Here is a 20,324-nt window from a genome sequence, read left to right as displayed (position 1 = left end):
CCCCAGTTCTCCTTCATAGCATTTATCACCATCAGACTGATCACTCAGTTATTCGTGAGTTGATTTTTTTGTTTCCACTACCAGAACATAAGGACCATAGATCAGGGGCTGTTTTGCTTCTTGCTGTGTCTACAACGCCCAGAGGGAGCCATCAATAAACACTTGCTTCATGAATGAAGGAATGAGTCCATAAATAAACAAATAAAGAATTTGTGACGGAAAACTTCTGAAAGGGAACCACCTGTTCTCTGCACGGAGAGGCTTGCAACAAAGACAAGGTGTCGAAAGTAGACAACCTCTGAATAGGTGCTCCCCACGCAAAGCTCATAGGAGGAAGTTGATCATAAATAGAAACACTCCTGTTCCCTTTTACTGATATAAACACCAAGTTGGACAGTATATGCCAAGATACAGAGAATATCCCCTCCGCACATATAAAATGCCTCACCAACTCAGACTCATTGGAAATAAGGCAAAAGTGAACTACTGGAAAGTCCAGACTATTAAAGTTGTTAATGAAATACACTTTTATTATTTTCAAATCCGGGGGCACTTTCCTTATTCAACATTTGGACACTTAATAGCTCAATTGAATCTAATTCATCTCAACTGCCCCCCCCCAAAAGCCACAAACCCAGAAGTAATCAAAGAGTCCTTCAGGCATCAGCAGCAATGGGGCTGAGGCTGAAAATATCCAAAAATAGCCCAAAGCAGGAAATTTGCTGAGATTCAGTTATTCTGCTAACCAAAAGAAAGTGGGACTCCCATTGACTATCGATGCCTATGGAAGTGAAACTCTGCCAACATCCAAGTCGAGAAGAACGGAAGGAAACAGATATAATAATAATCATGTCAAACAACATCAACAGCTAACATTTATTGAGCACTTACTACATGACAGGCCTGGTTCCAACTGCTGTACATGTATTACTTATCTAATCCGTACAACCACCGACTCAGGTGGGTATAATCATGTCCTCATTTCACAGATGAGGACACGGACACAGACAATACAATAACGAAGGGGAAAAAAACAGAGAACAAGGAACCAAATTTTAGGCAGTTATGACCCTGGAGAGCAGAGGAGACCGAGTGGGAAGAGAAATGAAAGACACCAACGACAGAGAACTCAGAGCCGGGCGCTGGGTGCAGGCATGCCTCAGTAACTCAGGGCACCTCTGTCCTGTGGGACAGGCCGGTGATGAGTCTGTAGGTCAGCCCCGCTCCCATAAAAAACCTCCAGCGCGATTACCAAGGAGGGAGGGGACTCCATTTGAATCTTCATGAGCCAATGGCCCAGAAAAATCGCTGGTCTAGAATTTCTCATCTAGATGTATTGACAACTCACGTTATTGCAGAAGCTGCTTGGAATTTTTGAATCATCCGAACCAACACGTGTTGTTTTCTGCAAATACCTTGGAGAGGCCTCCAACGTTACCTGTGCTCAAGAAGTTTAAGCAATCCCCGCAATAAATCTGTTCTCACCATCCACCTGCATTTTCTTTCCCTTTTTCCCTGTGGATGGGGTTTCACATTGGCACACTTGGGCAGGATCGCGGGTTCGGAATCAGGAGACCCCGTGCAGGTGCGTGCATTTCTCCCTCAAACCCCGGCCGTCCGCCATCCTCCAGTAGCTGATACCTGGTCTGCACCCGGGAACCACCCGCACAAGTGAGTTCCCCCGCCCCCAGCTCTGGAGAGAGCGCGGGCAGGGGCGGGGTGGTAACTCGGGGTTTACGACCTTTTCCACTCACACATAAAATCTGTCAGCGCTCAGCCTGGAATCGTAAGCAAGACAAGTGAAACTTTCTAGGTTGCCATGGTTCTTTCCAAGGGGTGCGTTCGCGGCCAATGGGATACTCGGGCTACAGTTCCTGGAAAATGTCTTAAACAACCCCTAAAAGAAGCCCGCTTGCCTCGTGCGTTATAACAACTCTCCCACTGTATGAGTGGAAATTGAGACTTTATGGAGTTTTTATATGCTGTAATATTTTTTTTCAAATAAATCTCTCCTATAAATCCAAAATAAACCCAAGACAGCTCCCCCCCTGCCCCAACGCCCTTATGTCTGGCCCGTGGCCTGCTGAACATTCTTGCCCAGGCCTGATTTTTTTTCCTCCAGGTTTCATTGAGTAACTCGTGAGACGGCTCTCCGTGATTCTTGCCATTCACAAATCGGAAATCTCAGTTGCTCCTCTGATGTAAAGTGTGGCCCCAACGGACCCCACCTAAGCCCAGCCTCTCACTGCCACAGGCCCCAAGCACTCCGACCTCAGAGCAGACCCCAACCTAAAATATTTCCGCTTGCTCTCAGGACACGGTAAGCACAGACAGGTCTGCCGTGTGATGGGGTCTCCGGTGGTTACGGGAGCCCAGCGGGGCCTCAGTCTTCCTGGTGGGGATGCCGGATGGAGTCCCTCTCCAGCCACCAGCCAGGATTTGGGATTTGCCCTCCCACGGCGCCCACCGGTGCAGCTGAGTCGGCTCATGGGTATCCCAGGTGGTTGCCCCATGGTACCCAGATGCACAGACGTTTTCCCAGAGGTCTGTGTTTCTTTTTCAGATCCTATGAGCTTGGGGTGTCACCGCCCACTGCCCCTTCCAGTGGCACATGGCCTTTGCCCTGCAGTCTGCCTTCTTCAGGTGGCCTGGCAGAGGCCAAGAGAGCCTCGTGCGCTCCCCAGAGCACCGCGAGCCCCGCTGTGGACCCCCAAACTCGCGCAACCTCCAAAAGACAAAGCCAAATGAAGTCCTGCGTTCGGGCTTCCCGTAGACCCCACATCGGTGACGTTTTGCATCATTGCAAACCTCTGCACGGGATGTCAGTCACCTCAGGTTAACAATGGTTCGACGGTTAAGAGCAGCGCGGTCCAGGACGGATCGTTTTTCCTCCCATCTACCTTCTCTGTGAGCACCAGTTTTTCACAGAGCCGCATGGCCCTCAGAAAGAAAAACATCGTTCCTTGATATAAAGCAAGAGAGTTTAGATGTGATATGAACGGATCTCCCGTATTTTTTTAAAGTTTAAAACAATGCGTAATGGTTTGCTCCAAGCGTGTGTTGTTGAAGAGCGATACTTAATATTTAGCAAATTGACCCGGAACAAATTGAGTGGGAAGGTCCACAGTCCAGCTCTGTGCACGTCTGTCATCGACTTGCTCCCCTCCATCCACAGGAGGGGGAGGCCGGCACAGCCTCCTCTTGCTGACCAGCTGTCAGTCACCAGAGCGCAAAGCACCAGGCCTCAGACTTGGCATGTTCCCTCAGGAAAGCTCCCAGCGGGAAGTTTTAGAAGTTCATATTTTCCCTCACCCTGGGAGATGCGCAAAGGCCAGACACAGCAGCTTCGGTCTTTCAGGTGAGAAAACTCAGCTCCCAGGAGTGAAATCCCCTTGGAATTTCCAGCTACCTGAAGGCCTGACTGCGGGGTTGCGAGTTCTGTCTGTGAAAACCAGTCCTCTGGGCGCGATCGTCTGATAGATTTCTCAGACTCCCTTTAGAGGCATCAGGGGTGACCATCAGCCCCACAGGAGAGGGGTCGCCGACATATTTCAAGAATTCTCACAAGTTAATTGGAAGAGGAAGTCACCCAAACTGATCACAAGATAAGCCTGACGACAATTAGATATTGTTTCCTTTTAAGTCAGCCGCACCAGCAGAAACCTCACCTTGCTGGGAGGTATCAGCCCTGCTGCGCCCCGAGGAAAGCAGAGAAGGAGAGGAGAGGGGATGGTTTAGGCAAAAGAGCCCTTGATCCCATCCACCTCCGCGGTGCGCCCCACCCCCACCGTAGTAGCTGGCCACGCCCACCCACCTGTTCAGTAAGTACAGGCAGGGTCTGTGGCTTCCGGTGAGAAGGCCCAGGGGGCTCCGAGGATGTCTCCCGCCAGCCCCCCCTCCCCCCCCCCCCCCATCAAGCAGCCTACAGACCGCTGGGTGAGCCGGACAAGGCAATCGGAGGTTTCTGGAAGGTGCCTTGCAGGCTTGGAGATAAGCACAGGTGTGGTGGAAAACCCCCGGGGCAGTGACGATAGATAAGACCTAGTCACAAAGTGTGCCACTGAGTCATTCCCAAGTGGCATACAATGACGCTCTCGGAGAAAATGGCCAAAAGTTTTTTTTTTAAATGGGGCGCCTGGGGGCGCCTGGGGGGCTTGGTCCGTTAAGCGTCCAGCTTCAGCTCAGGTCATGATCCCACGGTCCGTGGGTTCGAGCCCCGCGTCGGGCTCTGTGCTGACAGCTCAAGAGCCTGGAGCGTGCTTCGGATTCTGTGTCTCCCTCTTTCTCTGACCCTCCCCGACTCATCTCTGTCTATCTCTCAAAAATGAATAAATATTTAAAAAAAATTGTTTAAACTGGGGCGCCTGGGAGGCTCAGTCAGTTGAGTGCCTGACCTGGGCTCAGGTCATGATTTTGCCATTCATGAGTTGGAGCCCCACGTAGGGCTCTGTGCTGACATCTCAGAGCCTGGAGCCTGCTTCGGATTCTGTGTTTCCCTCTCTCGCTGCTCCTCCCCCGCTCATGTTCAGTCTCTCTCTCTAAAAATAAATAAATATTTTTAAAAAGAAGAAGAAGGAGGAAGAAGAAGAAGAAGAAAAAGAAAGAAAGAAAGAAAGAAAGAAAGAAAGAAAGAAAGAAAGAAAGAAAGAAAATGGTCAAGGAATCCCTGAAACGTGGCTGTATCTTCTAGCACTTTTGCACTAAAATTTCTTCCCTGGTATTATGTCTCCACTTTTCAACTGTCCTATCCATCCACTTGAATTTTACCAGCCTATTAGGCAAGGCTTTCTACTTTTGTGGGTTTTATTGTGCTTTGTTTGTTGCTGCTTTTGAAAACATGAAAAGAGTTTTATTTTTGTTGGCCCCTAACACTGCGCAAAGAGTCAGTGGAAAACAGTGTCACAAACGGTTCTAAACTATGGCAACACGCAAACCCCTGGTCGGGACAAGCCAGCACGGGGTTGCAAGAATGTTTGAGAAGGCAATCGCCTGCTGCCTCCCTCCAAACCCCCTAACGCAGGGCTGGAGCACACTCGTGCTCCTAATTAATAATGTTAAATGCTAGTATCGTATAATGCACATTGCAAGCTCCTATCCTGCATCCGACAGCAAACCAGTAAGGAGGGCGGGTGCTCTGACTCCCGTTTTACAGAACAGGAAACTGAGGCTTGGGTAAATTGTGGCCGGTGGCCCATCTGCTCGCCCCCGCCCCTGCGCCCCGCGCGCGCGCACAGGCACCGGCTCCGGGGGCTCCGGCTGCGGGGACGGGGACAGGGACGGGGACCGGGCGGGGGAGGGCGCTGGCGGGACCCTGCTCCCCCCTCCCCGGGGGCGCGCGGGCCCGCCCGGACCGCTGGGCCCTTAGCACGCGGCGTTAGATAATCTCCGGGACAGCCAAGGCGCAATCCCTGCCAAACCGCAGGGAGGGGCGAGGCCGGTGGAGGGAGGGGGCTGGGAACTGTTTGCTGTTGCTTTTTTCTGAATTAAAAGAAAACTGGGGAACGGAGCAAGCGAGGGAGCAAAGTTCAAGGGGGAATCTGGCAACTCACCTTGGGCAGACCCCTGGCCTGCTTCCAGAACTCTCTCTTGGAATGGGTGAGGCCGCCGAGTGTGTGATGAGTGCTTAGTGAGTATTCATTGTGGATGATGGATGACTGGCCTGGAATTCGTCCACACCACAAATTTGTTCCTCTGTACACCCAGGCAACCAAGAAGCCAAAAGAGGTGGGGGGATCGGGTGCCGCTTTAATGGCGCTCTCACTAGGCTGCTGGCACCGGGGCCTCCCAAGCCCTGGACCCCGCCCTCCCGCATTGTCTCTGCCTCTCCTCATTCCTTTCCTGGGCCCTAGAAGCACAGCCCCCCGTGACCCTTTCCTCTCCAAGTAGTACAGTCCCAACCCCCTTCCTTCCCCGGGGCGGAGATGGGCGCTAAACAACCAGGAAGTTCTCTAGGAAGTTTCCAGGGCAGCCTCTGGCCTCCCTGCCTCCAACCCCTTCCCTCTGCTGCTCCCCTCCACCCTCAAAGCTGCCAGAATCACGTTTCGGTTCCCTGGTTTTGATCATGTAACATCCCTACTTGCAAGGCCAGAGTGAGTCCCAGTGGCCTTATATGTCAAATCTCAATTTCTAACCATGAGCATTAAGATCCTCCCCTGTGGCCCCCCATCTTGCCTGCCCCACCTCAGGGACTGTCCCTCCTAACTCCCGCAAAGCAGAACTTCTGCTCAGATTATGCAAAACTCAAGAGCCACTCCCACCGCAACCCCCACCACTTAGTCATTCAGCAAGCATTTATTGAGCATCTATAAAGTGCCAGGAGCTGAACTATGGGCTGCGAATACAATAAAGAACATGAAAATAAACGTCTCTGCCCTCGCAAACTGTACCGTCAAGTAAGAAAGACAGTTAAAAAAGAAATGACATTTTCTTGCTCCCAATTGCCACCGAAACAGCATGGCTTGTATTTAAACCTGAGCACGACTATGTGAAATAAACCAATAAACGGACCGTGCACAGAAAGGAAATACAGCAAAATAGTTGTCCCTGGACGGCTAAGTAGGAGATTAGAATAACTATTTCCTTCCTTCTGTTAGTTTCCAAAATTTCAGTACTGATCGGGTATTAATTTTATAATAAAAAGCAAACTGTTTTGTGGTATCTCTTACCTTTTTCTTTTCTTTTAAGAAAAGGTGGAGATTAGGGGCGCCTGGGTGGCTCAGTCGGTTAAGCGTCCGACTTCAGCTCAGGTCATGATCTCATGGTCCATGGGTTTGAACCCCGCGTCGGGCTCTGTGCTGACAGCTCAGAGCCTGGATCCTGCTTCAGATGCTGTGTCTCCCTCTCTCTCTGCCCCTCCCCTGCTCGCACTCTGTCTCTCTGTCTCTCTCTCTCTCAAAAAGAAATAAACATTAATAACACTTTTTAAAAATATTAAAAAAAAAAGAAAATGTGGAGACTATAGAAAGCATAAACAAGGAAGTAAAAATCACTGGCAATTCCATGTGAACACATAAAGAGAATCAACGTTTTATTTCGTTAGCACCCAACCGCGGTCATATTTTTCCACAAAATCAGGGCTCACGTTGTACAGTGTTCCATAACCTATTTTTTTACTTAACATGACATATTATGAATAGCTCTCCATGGCGAACTGTCGCACATCAGTTTTCATGACTTCCTCAGACGTATATGATGTGTGAGCCATAATTAATCACTATACATAAACCACGCATGTGTTCTTAGAAAGGGAGAAAATTGCAGAGGTTGGAAATAGGCTCTGGAATCACTCAGATGTGGATTCAAATCCTGGCTTCACTGTTTACTCACTCTGACTTTACTCAATTGACTGAATTTATAAATCGACTAAATTTTCCTAGGTCTCATCTTTCTCATGCCACGTGGTAATTATCACGTCTTCTGTACAGGTGATTGTGGAGAACAAAATAAAATAATATATTGAAATTGGGCCACACCAGGCACACAGAACTCAATGAATGGTGGTCGTTAGCCCCGATTCTTTCTTTGTGGGTATCTACGGCTTACTCCCGGGAACCCCTCCTGAAGAATGAAATCACTTTTGGGATACCTGCGTGGCTCAGTCGGTTGAGCCTCCGACTTCGGCTCGGGTCACGATCTCATGGTTCACAAGTTCGAGCCCGTGTGGGGCTCTGTGCGGACAGCTCAAAGCCCGGAGCCTGCTTCGGAGTCTGTGTCTCCCTCTCTGTCTGCCCCTCCCCTGCTTGCCCTCAGTCTCTCTCTCTCTCTCTCTCTCTCTCTCAAAAATAAATATAAACATTAAAAAAAAAAAAAAAAGAATGAAATCGCTTTTAGTTCTTGCCATTTCAGAAGAGGAAAAGTTGTCCCCGGGTCAGAAGTGTCTAAGAAGATCTGAGACATGGAATGCCGTGCTTAAAGATGCCACATCACAGGTGACAAAATTGGGGCTTCAGCAGAGGCCACGCCCCCTCCCCCGCCCCCGGAGGTCACGTGTAAGCAATGAGCCCTCTCCTTGGACGTTCCTGGTCACTCTGCACACCTCCCGCCCCTGGGCCACCCCCGCCCGGTTTGCGTGTTTTCTGCTCAGTCTCAGCCCTGAGTTATCCGCCATGCTATCTCAATTTGAAAAATCTTGCCCTTGGCTCTTGCTTTCACGCAGCCCGCTGCCCTGCTATCTGTCCGGATCATGTCTGCTCTCGGATACCACACTCCCACCCACCGCCCTTCCCCGAACCGGGGAGATAACGGAATCTGTGCCCACCCCAGCATTCCTGCACATCCCAGACATGAAAGCAGTTGAGAAACATGCAGAATCCTCCCCGATCTATTTCTTGTTTCACCTTACATCCCCTTCCACTTTGATGTCCGCAGACTACTTGAAAGAAAAGAAGCTAATGTGACCTCCTACCCTGGAATGCCAAGAAAAACAATTACCAGGGCAGTGGAACGCCGGGAGCGGAATGTGGACGCGGACGAGCTGGGCGAGAACGGGTGGGTTTCCGGAACCCGGTTCCGCCGCAGGACCGACCAGCGGGACCTCGTGCTGGAAGTCCCCGGAGCGCCCCACTTCCCGAGTTCCAGGGTCTCGCGACCCATTCCAGAGAGGGCGGGGCTCCCGTCTTTCCCTTAACCTCCGAGGCTTCAGGCTCTTAGCAGAGCTCCGGAAGAGCCCTGGAAACTTCCTGGGAGTCAAATAGACTCCCAGCCCTGAGCACTGTAAGGATGGGGAGTGGAGCCTGGTGGGTAAAAGCAAGTAGGGGTGGGAAGGAGGCTGTCTACCTGCCTCCCGGGCCCGCTGCTAAGTGATGCTAACCGCACCACCCCCCCCTCCCCCCCGACCCCCAGGACACAGTGAGGCTCATCACAGAGCCCAGACCACTGACAGGGAGCCTGTGATGGCCAGTGTCTTCCCAGGTGCAGTAATTATGGCCCTGTGCCCCTTTCTGCAGCGGGGCCGCCCTGCGGACCGTGAAAGGCCGTGGGGGCCTTGAAAGAGGCTGCTTCGAGGCAGCAGAATTTCACCCTTACTGTGGACAACAAGGGCTGTCTTGTTGTGGCCCTTTGTCCCTGCCCTCTCCTCCCCTTGCTTACCAGGTCACAGTTACCATTGTTCTTCAAACAAGCCAAACTACTACCTGCCGCAGGGCCTTTGCACATGCTGTTACCCCGATCTGTATTGCATGCGGCACTCAGCGTCCCATGTGTGTACCGACCTGCACAAAACATGAAGGCCTATAGCCTGTCCTGCCTTCGTGCTCACACACACACACACACACACGTGCACACACTCCTCCTGTCAGTGGAACACCCGTGTGTTGTAGCATTGCTGGCACTTTCTCCGCGTTCACTGCTCTGATCAGCTGCCTGCTCTTCAGAAAAGTCCTCCGCAGCCCCTCTAAGGTAGCAGCGTCTCCTCCCCAGCCCAGATCATCCTTTCCTCCTGCCCCGTGCACGCTTTTCTTTCTCCCGTGCTCTGCCTGAAAGAGAACTTCTTATCTGTGGGCTTCACTGTTTGTTTCTCTATTCCTCCCGCAGAAGGTAAACTCCGCGAAAGCAGGGGACTTTTTCACTCGCTGCCGAGTCCTGAAATCCAGAACAAAAGCGGACTGGGGCAGGAGCTGAGGGCAACATGCATATATATAACCAGTCACGAAAAGACCTTCAGATGCGCTTCTAGGAAGACACTCTCTGTAAGCCGGGAGAGGGAGGCTTGCTTGAACACCCCCCCCCTTCCCCCTACTGTTCTGATTTCACGTGAACGGATCAGCGTGTCAGCGGACCTGCCCCCAAATCCAGGGCTGCACCGGTGAGAACACTAAGGATTCTTCTGAAGGAGGTAGGCTGAAAGAGGAGGTCCTTGCAAACGACTGCTCGGGGACCCAGAATGTAAACTTACACCCCCGCGTCAAAAGCACGCATTGAAGACGGATACGTCTTTTCTAAGTCATACCTCAAATTCCACCGTTTACAGAGGAAGTATGATTGCTGACAAGCATAAGCCACTCAGAAATACGACAGGAATTATGAACCCCAGTGGAAGGAGCCATCCTTGAGCTGGAAGGCTTGACAGTGGAATCTCGTTCTGTTTGCTCCCATATTTTTGTAACCATTGGAAATGTTTCTTTTCGGCCTTGACTAGAGGAGTGAGTCAGTGTGTGAGTCAGCCGGGAAAAGAGCTCATGCAACAGAAGACAGTCCCTTGGCACAGAAGGAGATTCAGCCCCGGAGGGGAGCCCAGGAACCTGGGCTCTAGTCTCCCGAGTGGCGATGGCTCCCTGCACCGCCCAGACCTTCACAAGCCCTTCCGTCCGGTGAGGGACATTACTCGTGCTCCCCGAGGCCTCCGAGTCCCTGACCTTTCTGAGCACAGGGCGCTCAGAGCTAGACGTGTTCTAGCAAACTTGGCCGGCCGATGCAATGGGAACGGAATGACGTGCTTCTGGAGGCGAAGGTTTGAGAGCCGGCCTGGGGTCCCCCGCGGGAGCCCGCGAAGCCTCGCGTTGAGATGGTGGTGGAGACGCTCAGTTTGGGTCCCAGAGTATCTGCCTGCATCCACAGGCTCCCGCCTTCCACCGTCCCTCCCTTGAGCCCGTGGCGGGTGGGAGAAATACAGCCTTGAGGTGCGTATAGGTTTATAAGAGCACACCCGGCCTTTCCGGAAAGCCTACACCTAATGAGGCGGGCGTACAAACGCAGACTCATTAGATGTCACGTCATCCTGTGGGGCTTGTTGTGCACTTGAGGGCACCGAAGTCCGTCCGGCAAGGCCGGGATCCAAAGGCTGATTCCGGAGCTGCCCTGCCTGATGCCCTCTCCGCCACGATGCTAGGACGTCTCCCCCTCTGGAAGAGACCCGACTCGTATGTTTCCCCCAGCCCCGTGGGGCCCGCGGCCCTTATTCTGGACCGTGACTTTGAGTTCGATCTGTTGAGATAAATAAACACGTGTTTTGTTTTTTCCTAAAAAGCAGCCTAAAGTGCAGACGCATGTGAACGAGTGAGAAACAGGCACTGCGTGGCCCGAAGGCGCCATGGGGCTGGGTGTGCAGGCCTCGGCCGGGCAGCGTGACAGCCAGGGGCTGACGTAAGACTGGACCGGGTGCTGGAAGACGTGGGTCCCAGGCCCGGCCCGGCCAGCCTTGGTGAGTCACTTTCCTGGGCCCGCCGCCCAGATGCGCAGTAAGCATCTTGGATTTGACCCGGCCCGCACGTGACCATCACCTGGGGACCTTTAAAAAGACAAATATCCAGCTGCCCTCAGAGACTGTGATTCCACGGATCAGGGACAGGGCACGGGCCTCCACGGTTTTCGGAGGCTTTTAAAAGGGCTTCGACGCACACGCAGATCTGGGTGTCACCGGCCTAGATTCCAGGACACCTTTCTGCTATTTCAGGGGCCACCAAGCGAGCACTGCCGTGTCCTTTTCGTCATGGGTGTTTTCGCCCCGTGCACCGTTCACATCAGACCTCTGGGGGAGACGTGTCTGCGGCCTCTGCCAGAAGTCACAGGCCCTGGAGGGGCTGGGCGATTCCTAGGGGCCCCAACCCACTTCTCAGGTGATGCTATTGTGAATAAGGCCTCCCTTTCTGGGGACAAAGAGTCGGTGGGGCTGGGAAGGTTAGCGAGCAGACGGCGTCTAACCACGCATGGGAGGTTTAGCTCGAGGGCCCGAGAGGCCTCATCCTGAACAGGGTCCCTGGGCTCGGCCTTGGACTCCGCTCTCACTCTGAATCCCATACACCTGGCAATGCTGTCCTGGCCACACAGGACGAGCCAGCCAACCTCCAAAGCTTCCTCGGGTCTGGATCTCAGTAGAGCCCTGTTCCAGGTCCCCCACCCCCTTTCGCTTTGCCCCGAGGACACCGGTGGCATTGGCGTGGCCGGACTGGAGGAGAGGTGGCGGCAAGGCCAGGCGGCCAGCAGAGGAGACCTCATGCCCCCTTCGCCTGCCCCGTGCTGCACAACGCCGGGGAGGCTCGGGTCTGGTGCACAGTCCCGGTGCCCCGAGCCACACCTGGATCTTGCCCTGGCCTCTGTGGTGTGTGTTATGAGGAGCCTGGAGGACGCCCGTGGCCCCAGATCCCCCAACCATCTGCCCATCATGGCAGCAAAGTCTCCCTTCACCATCCTACTTGTCTAGTGTCTACATCTTGCCAACCTCCAAAAAAGGATCTGAAAACACATGCGGTAAGAGGCATCAGACCGTGAAGAAGAAGGAAGGAGGCCAGGGGACAGTGGAGAAGGCTGTGGGGAACCAAGGTGAGCAGTAAGAATGATGGTACCAGAAAATCAAACATGAGGTGCTCCTGCAACCTGCTGTGACACTTGGTCCTAACATCCAGACAGCCAGCACAGAACCCGGGGCTAGGTTCTGCGATGACACCCTTTGTTGTCTATGAGAGAAAACCCACCAGATGGTACAGAGGGACAAACGCTTTTCAGCTCTGAAAGGAAAAGAACATTCTATTTTAAAGAGCCTTGTATAAATACCCGCGAACGGTAAGACAGTATCTCCAAAAGTCATTTCACCAAAACGGCCCTGTCTGGAAAGGATGATGATAAATGAGCATTTTGCGGTGATATTTCTATGGGAACCTCGAGGGATACGTTCTAGGACTGTCGTCTGTAGTGGTCGGGCTGGATTTTTATCACTCTGAATATATATTGATGGCTTCGACGGGGGCTGGAATGGCTTCTGTGGGGTGTCATCGAGGATGGTCATCCAGGTTTCCAACTGCAAAAGCCCCCAGGAGCTTGGGCCATGGGCTGGTGGGGCAGAGGAGAGAGGGGATGAGGAGTGGAGGTCAGGAGCCAGGTGCCACTCCAGCCGGGGGCGTGAATCTGTGTTCTCCTTGGGAAGAATCGCTAACACGCCAGCAATACAGAAACGCACCCACGGCCTCTGGGTCGTCGCTGTAGCATCTGATGCCCTCTCTCACTCAGCTTTCACCTTGAGCTCCCCTGGCTGGACGCGCTCTCCTTCACTGCGTATTTCTGCCCAAGCTTCCTTCCTGAGCCTCCTCTCCCCTCCTGGGGAGCACTCCCACTGTGGCGGCCTCTCTTCTCGCCGTCCATGTGCCCGGAGGCCCCACCAGCATCCCAGACTCCCTGCCCCACATCCCTAGCATCCACGCTTCTGTCCTGCCCCGCATGCCCGTGTCACAGGCCTCAGACCTGCACGGCCACCCCACAGCCTCTACCCAGTTAAGTTTCTCTGCGGCCGATCCCGCCTCTGATTCTCCCCTCCGTTGTCTCCTTTTTCCTGCCAGCATCCTACGTCGGGCCCTGCTTCCTCTGAGGGGACCCCAGATGGTTTTCCTGCCTCTGTTCTCTCCTCCTCCAATGACTCAGACGTGTCAAGATGATCTCCCCATGTCCCACCTCTCACCTGCCACCCCTCCATTTAAAAACAAAACAAGGAGCTCCTGGGTGGCTCAGTCGGTTGAGCGTCCGACTTCAGCTCAGGTCATGACCTCGCGGTCCGTGAGTTCGAGCCCCGCGTCGGGCTCTGTGCTGACCGCTCGGAGCCTGGAGTCTGCTTCGGATTCTGTGCCTTCCTCTCTCTCTCTGCCCCTCCTCCATTTGCACTCTGTCTCTCTCTCTCTCTCTCTCACAAATAAAAAACAATGCTAAAAATTAATTAAAAAATGATTTAAAGACAAAATAAAATTCCCAGGTGATCCTAGTGTGGGCTGGGTCCTCTGGAAACTTTTAAACGGGGGAGAACCACACACAGGTTGACTGGCGAGACAGACTGTAAGGAAACAAGGGACTCCTTTCTTGTCTCCTCTCCTCTGAGTTCTTTCCATCTCTGCTGGGCAGGAAACACGTCTCCCAAAAATACCTTCCCCTCCAAATCCCCAGAACCTGTGGATATTACCTTCTAGGCAAAAGGAAGTGATTGGGAATCTTAAGAAAAAAAAACATCTTATCTTGGATTCTCGAGGTGGACACTGGGTGCCACGATGTGCTTCCTCATCAGGGAGGCCGAGGTAGAGGAGGCCGACACACGCAGAGGAGACGGTGATGTGAAAACAGAGGCCGAGACCCAAGTGATGCAGCCACAAGCCAAGGGACTCCGGGGATCCAGGGGTTGGCAGGCAGCTACCAGAGCTAGAAGAAGCAAGAGACAGGTTCTCCTCTGGAGCCCCCAGAGGAAGCAAAGTCCCACCAGCACCTTGATTTGGGACTGCCAGCCTCCAGAACTGTCAGAAAATGAACGTCTGTTGTTTCAAGCCCCAAGGTTGCCATGACGAGTTATGGCAGCCCCGGGAAACTATCATATCACCTTTCAAAATCTTTCTCAGATCTCACCTTGTCCGTGAAGTCTGCCCTGATTACCTCTGATAGAAACTGTAGCTTTCTTTATTGACCCCCTTCACTCTTTGCTTTTACCTCTTTAGGAGACCTTGCATAATCTGTTTTGTAACATGATTTTTTTTTTTTTTTTTTTTTTTTTGGGACAGAGAGAGACAGAGCATGAACGGGGGAGGGGCAGAGAGAGAGGGAGACACAGAATCGGAAACAGGCTCCAGGCTCCGAGCCATCAGCCCAGAGCCTGACGCGGGGCTCGAACTCACGGACCACGAGATCGTGACCTGGCTGAAGTCGGACGCTTAACCGACTGCGCCACCCAGGCGCCCCTGTTTTGTAACATGATTATAAGTGCGTCTGGACTTTAAAATCTTGGGGTGCCTGGGTGGCTCAGTCAGTTGAGCATCTGTTGATTTCGCTCAGGTCACGGTCCCAGGGTCGTGGGATCGAGCCCCGCGTCTCACTCCACACTGAACGTGGAGCCTGCTTGAGATTCTCTCTCTTCCTGTTCCTCTCCCTGCTTGTGTGGTCTCTCTCTCTCTCAAATAAAAAGAAAATATCCTTAAACAAAATAAATAAAAATAAAATCTCTAGGAGCAGGCACCAAGCTTCACATACCAAAGTATTTAATTAACTCACATATTAAGTACTTAGCATAAGGCAGGCTCTGTTCCAGAAACTTAAATCCTCTATTTGGAATATATATAGTTTTGCAATTTTTTTAATTTTTATTTTTTTTTTAATTTTTTTAACGTTTATTTATTTTTGAGACAGAGAGAGACAGAGCATGAACGGGGGAGGGTCAGGGAGAGGGAGACACAGAACCTGAAACAGGCTCCAGGCTCTGAGCCATCAGCACAGAGCCCGACACAGGGCTCGAACTCACAGACCGCAAGATCATGACTTGAGCCGAAGTCTGCTGCTTAACCGACTGAGCCACCCAGGCACCCCGCAATTTTTTATTTTGGAAAGAATTCTTTCATTTAATCGACAAATACACACTGAACTCTTCCTCTGTGTCAGACACTGTTTTAGATTCTAAGGATACAAAAGAAAACAAAATAGAGGCCCCTAGTCTATGACATCCCCAAATCGTCCCTGTCCTCATGAGAGGTAGGAAATAAATTCATGGGCATTTATATCTATTTAATACCCAGAAATGACAAAAGTTTTGAAGTATTTCAGGAGTGATGTATGAATGCATATGAACACTCGTTTTGAAAAGAAATACAGAAGTCAAATAAGAAATAAAGCACACAGGGGGTGCCTGGGTGGCTCAGTCGGTTAAGCATCTGACTCAGGTCAAGCATCCTACTCGGCTCAGGTCATGATCTCACGGCTTGGGAGTTCGAGCCCCGCGTCGGGTTCTGTGCTGACAGCTCGGAGGCTGGAGCCTGCTTCGGATTCTGTGTCTCCCTCTCCCTCTGCCCCTCCCCCACGCACTCTCTCTCTCTCTCTCAAAATAAATAAGCATTAAAAAAAAATTAAGAAATGGGGCGCCTGGGTGGCTCAGTCGGTTTGAGCGTCCAACTTCGGCTCAGATCATGATCTCAGTCCATGGGTTTGAGCCCCACTGACAGCTCAGAGCCTGGAGCCTGCTTCGGATTCTGGGTCTCCGTCTCTCTCTGCCCCTCCCCTGCTCATGCTCTGTCACTCTCTGTCTCAAAAATAAAAACATTTAAAAAATTTTTTTTAACTAAGAAAAAAAAGTAGCACATTTCGCATCACTTCCGGCCCCATTGTGCTCCAAGTGGCCACCGTACTAAAGTGGGTCCCTCCTGTCTTTCCGCTATGGGTTCACATACACCATGTAAAGCCATACACGGTCATTTTGCGTAAGTGGAAAAGTACCTCATGTATATTGTTACTTGACGTAGAATTTCACACACAGCAAATGTTCTGCAGACAGTCTGCGTCTGATGAGCAAACCTCTCGAAAGGACTATCTAACGCTCTGCATCCCAGCCATCAGGGTCCTTCTGCCCCCTGTCAATGGGCCTGTGCTTTGGTGAGCCCCTCTCCCCCGCCCCGGGTGCAAAGAAGACGTCTGTCAGCCACGTGGGTGGCTCCTCTCAGGCCCCAGGAGTTCAAGGTCCTTTTGCCCCCTGCTTTGCCCTCCATCCACCAATACTCCCCGGAGAAGCGGGAGGCCCCTTACTGCTCAGACCCTGCCTCGAAGATGTGCGACTGGCTCGGGCCGGAGCCCTTCACCTGGTCTGAGAGGTGCCACTTATTCCCGCAACAGACGTGGACAGAGTGGGTGACGTGCCAGATGGCGTGCGAGGCCCCGGCTGGAGCTGCTCGCTGAATCATCCCGGGAAAGGAGCAGAGGGGCTTGTGAAGTGCCCGCCTCCTGCTTGGAGCTGGCCTCATTTGTCCTGGACGGACCCAGGACACAAAGGGGCTGTGCTGTCGGTGGCTGCTGTGAGCGACGGCCTCACTCATCGGTGAGTGGGGGCTCCTCCCCGGGCACCACATCCCTCCCTGCTCCAGGCCGTGTGAGGTGTTCTTATTTCCACCTACCTCTTCTCTCTCTTCTCGTGCATCCCACGCAGGCTCGCTGCCGAAACGATCACACTGTGCATGTGTGTGTGAGTGTGTGTGGGGGGGGGGGGGGGTGTGCTCAGACTCTGCCCGTGCTCCATGTTTCCCCAGCACCGTAAGATGGAAAGGCTCTGAGAAATCTCGGAGCTGGAAGGGACCCTCCAAAAAGCACTGCTCTCCCTCCGGGAAGCCCTGTGTCTAAGTCACGGACAATAGCTGGGTGTTTTCCAGCTTTTAAAGCTGTTCGAGGAAATTGGAACACGTCTGGTCCCATCCTGGACCAAATTTAAAAATACATTTTTGCAGACGAACTAACTTCCTAGCTGCGTCACCTGACTCACTGCTAAACCACACTGTCTCCTTCCGTTGACTGCACGCACCCCCCCCCCCCCCCGCCGCCGCCGGTAAGAGATTTTGGCTTCTCGTCATCACCGAAAAATGTCCCTCTTTCATTCCAGCGCATTCCTCTTGGAGAAACTTCTTTGTGTTAGACATCTGACATCGAAGTTTTGGAGGGAGAAATACAAGTCACACTTAAAATTATATGAAATATTTGTTCATTTTTGTTCGATTTTTATCTTTACACGTTTCCAGCAAACGCGCCTCTTTTTCTCGTGTGCACTGGTGCTCGCCCCCCCCCCCCCGACTGATAGGCTCCCGAGTCAGCGTCACTGTTTCTAATTACTGAACATCGAGAAGTAGTTTCAGACAACCGCTCGGCATTACGTTTCTACCACCAAAATCGGAGCGACAGAATTCCCGGTTACAAATGCCGGCGTTCAGGGGTGAGAGACAACATCCATTACAACCTCCTGTTTTCACTCACTCGTAATTGTCCAAAAATTGTCCTTTTGCTCCAAATCAGTCCACGCTCGTTGCCACCCCAGGGATGAAATTGTTCAGGGGAAGTCTGAACACAAGTGGTTTAGTCGGTTTGGAACCGGGCGACTTGGGGGAGCATAGATCCTCCTTGGGCTGGAAACAAGTCAAGTATCTCTCTGGCTGTGGACAGTCCCGAAACAGCTGTCCCCGTACAGCACCAGCCCTCTCGTGTGGGTGGTCAGCTTTTGCCAAGGCCGGAAGTGTCTCCAAGGGGAGCGGAAATCCAGAGTTTCTGTAACGAAATCATAGGCTGTGGAAATATGGGTTTGTGCCTTCTGTTCTACAACCGGGGGGAGAGGAGGTGGGGAAGCGGGGAGGACGGGAGATTTATGTTCTATTATCTGCAGACTGCGGGAAGTCCTTTTTCCCTGGGAAGAGCTGTGGGATTTGCAGGAAATGCAGTGGTGAATTTCACGTCAATTAAGTCAAGGCGTTCCTGAGTTTGCCTTTGGGTTCTGTCCCTTACTATCGGTGTGACCTTGAATTAGCTACAGAACTTCCCCGAGCTCTGATATCCCCATCATTAAAACTGGGATCCCGCCACAAAAGCGCCCTGGGAACGAAGGGAGGTGAGGTATACTTGGCCCCGTGTCTGGCACCCCACTTGTGTGCAGGACTGGTCCCCCCCCGGGGCGGGGGGGAGCAGAGTGGAGGCAGCTAGTGACGGACAAGTGCACACGAGCGGCTGCATGTTGAATCTGCTAGTTGTGTGGACACTTGGCTTGTTTTGCCCCCGCATACATCTCCACCTCTTCGGGGGAACCACGCCTCGTTTTTCATTTCGTTCTAGGAGATCGTCACCTCACATGCTCAGCCCGTGTGATTCCGGTGTTGCTGTCCCTGCCATCGTCCCCACAGATGTATCGGGAACTCGGTTCCAACAGATTAGAGCCCGTGAACACCAGGGTTTCTGCTGGGACACAGCGGGGAGAGAAACTCTTCTCTTTCAGCTGCGGGCACTGGCGGGCGAGGATGCCCAATGGAGAGTCCCCCTGCCCCCGCCCCCGCCCCCGTAGTCATCTTCGGTCAAGCTGGCCAGGAATGTTCCAACGAGGAGAAAAGCAGGCCCCAGAGACGCCCTGGGGAATCCAGAGGGCACTGTCCGGGTGCCTGGGTCCTGCCTTCAGATTTCTCCATTTTGTGAGACAATACATTCCCCTCTGTGCTTAAGTTCGTTGTGTTGGATCTCTGCTACGTGCATCGATCCTCTTTGGAGCAGGAGCTCAGGGCTAAAAGCATCCAGGAATGAGACAGTTGTCTTCACGAGGTGCTTGGAAGACGCCCACGTTCTGCCCCAATTTCACTGGCAGCTCTGGACAAGCCCTTTTGCTCGCGGGGTTCTCAGCAATACGACCAGGTCACTCTGACAGGCGGCCGCTGGAGTTCCGATACCCTGGGCATCTACGATTTGAGGGAGACAGAGCACGAAAGAGGTCAGAGTCCATCCTGCAGTTTGGGGTAAAAGAGGAGAAACTAAGAGCTTATCTCTAGAGTCAGGCAGACTCGAGGGAGTGGTTTTGAATTCTGGCCGCAGTGCTTGCTGGGTGACCGTGGGTGAGTCACTCAACCTTTCTGAGCCTCGTTCTCGTCAACTATACTATGAAGCTGTTCAGATTGCCTCGTGAACGGAATTTTCACTCTCTGCCTAATCTCACATTTCCAGCTCAATCCAAAGATGAAAGACTTCTACTTTGCCAGAAACATCCATACTGGAAGAGACCACTCGGCTTCCCTTGCCGCTGGCTCCTCCTGGAAAGGAAGTGATTGGCCTGACTGGGGAGAATGGGGAGAAGAGACACTGAGCCACGTTTCCCCCTCGAGAGGAGGGGGGAGTCCAAAAGGTGGATCGGTGAAGTCCTGAATGGCTGCCTGGGCCTGAGTGAGTTCAAGTACAGGGAGCCATGTTCTCCGGGGACCCACAGGACGGACCCGTGAGCAAGGCCACTCTGGTCGTAGAAGGTGCTCATTCTCCAGCTTCTCCCCCTGCATAGTGGCTCTGGACACCTTTCATTTGGGAAGAGAGGCCGGCCGCCTTCTCCAGTCCAGATCTATCCCTTACAGAGCAAGTACTTTGCGCCTCGAGTCTCTTGTTAGGTTGATTCTGTGCATGCTTGAGAACGAGAAAGTGTCTCTGAAACCCTGGGATGAAGGGGGTTTCTCCAACAAGCCTCCAGAATTGCAAACCTTAGTGTAGGGGTTTGACAACTTCTTCAAAAGTAAAATTCTGTTCAGGTGAATAAACAGTTTTAGCTTGGGAGAAGCTACTTGTAACATCTCTAGCTTTCAAAGGTGTACTATATAGAATACGTAAGAAACTCCTGCCAAAAGGAAACAGGAAGCCAAGCGATCCAATAGAAAGAAAGACAAAAAAGGACATATGTATTAGGCATTTGCCTAAAAAAAGGGCCACAAACCAGGGCACCTGGGTGGCTCAGTAGGTTAAGAGGCCGACTTCCGCTCAGGTCGTGATCTCGCGGTTCGTGGGTTCAAGCCCTGCATCAGGCTCTGCACTGACAGCTCAGAGCTTGGAGCCTGCTTCGGATTCTGTGTCTCCCTCTCTCTCTCTGGCCCTCCCCTATTTGTGCTCTC

The sequence above is a fragment of the Prionailurus bengalensis genome, chromosome E4 (genome assembly GCF_016509475.1).
Source record: "Prionailurus bengalensis isolate Pbe53 chromosome E4, Fcat_Pben_1.1_paternal_pri, whole genome shotgun sequence".
Classification (NCBI taxonomy): Eukaryota; Metazoa; Chordata; class Mammalia; order Carnivora; family Felidae; genus Prionailurus; species Prionailurus bengalensis.
This window is presented reverse-complemented; position numbering follows the sequence as displayed.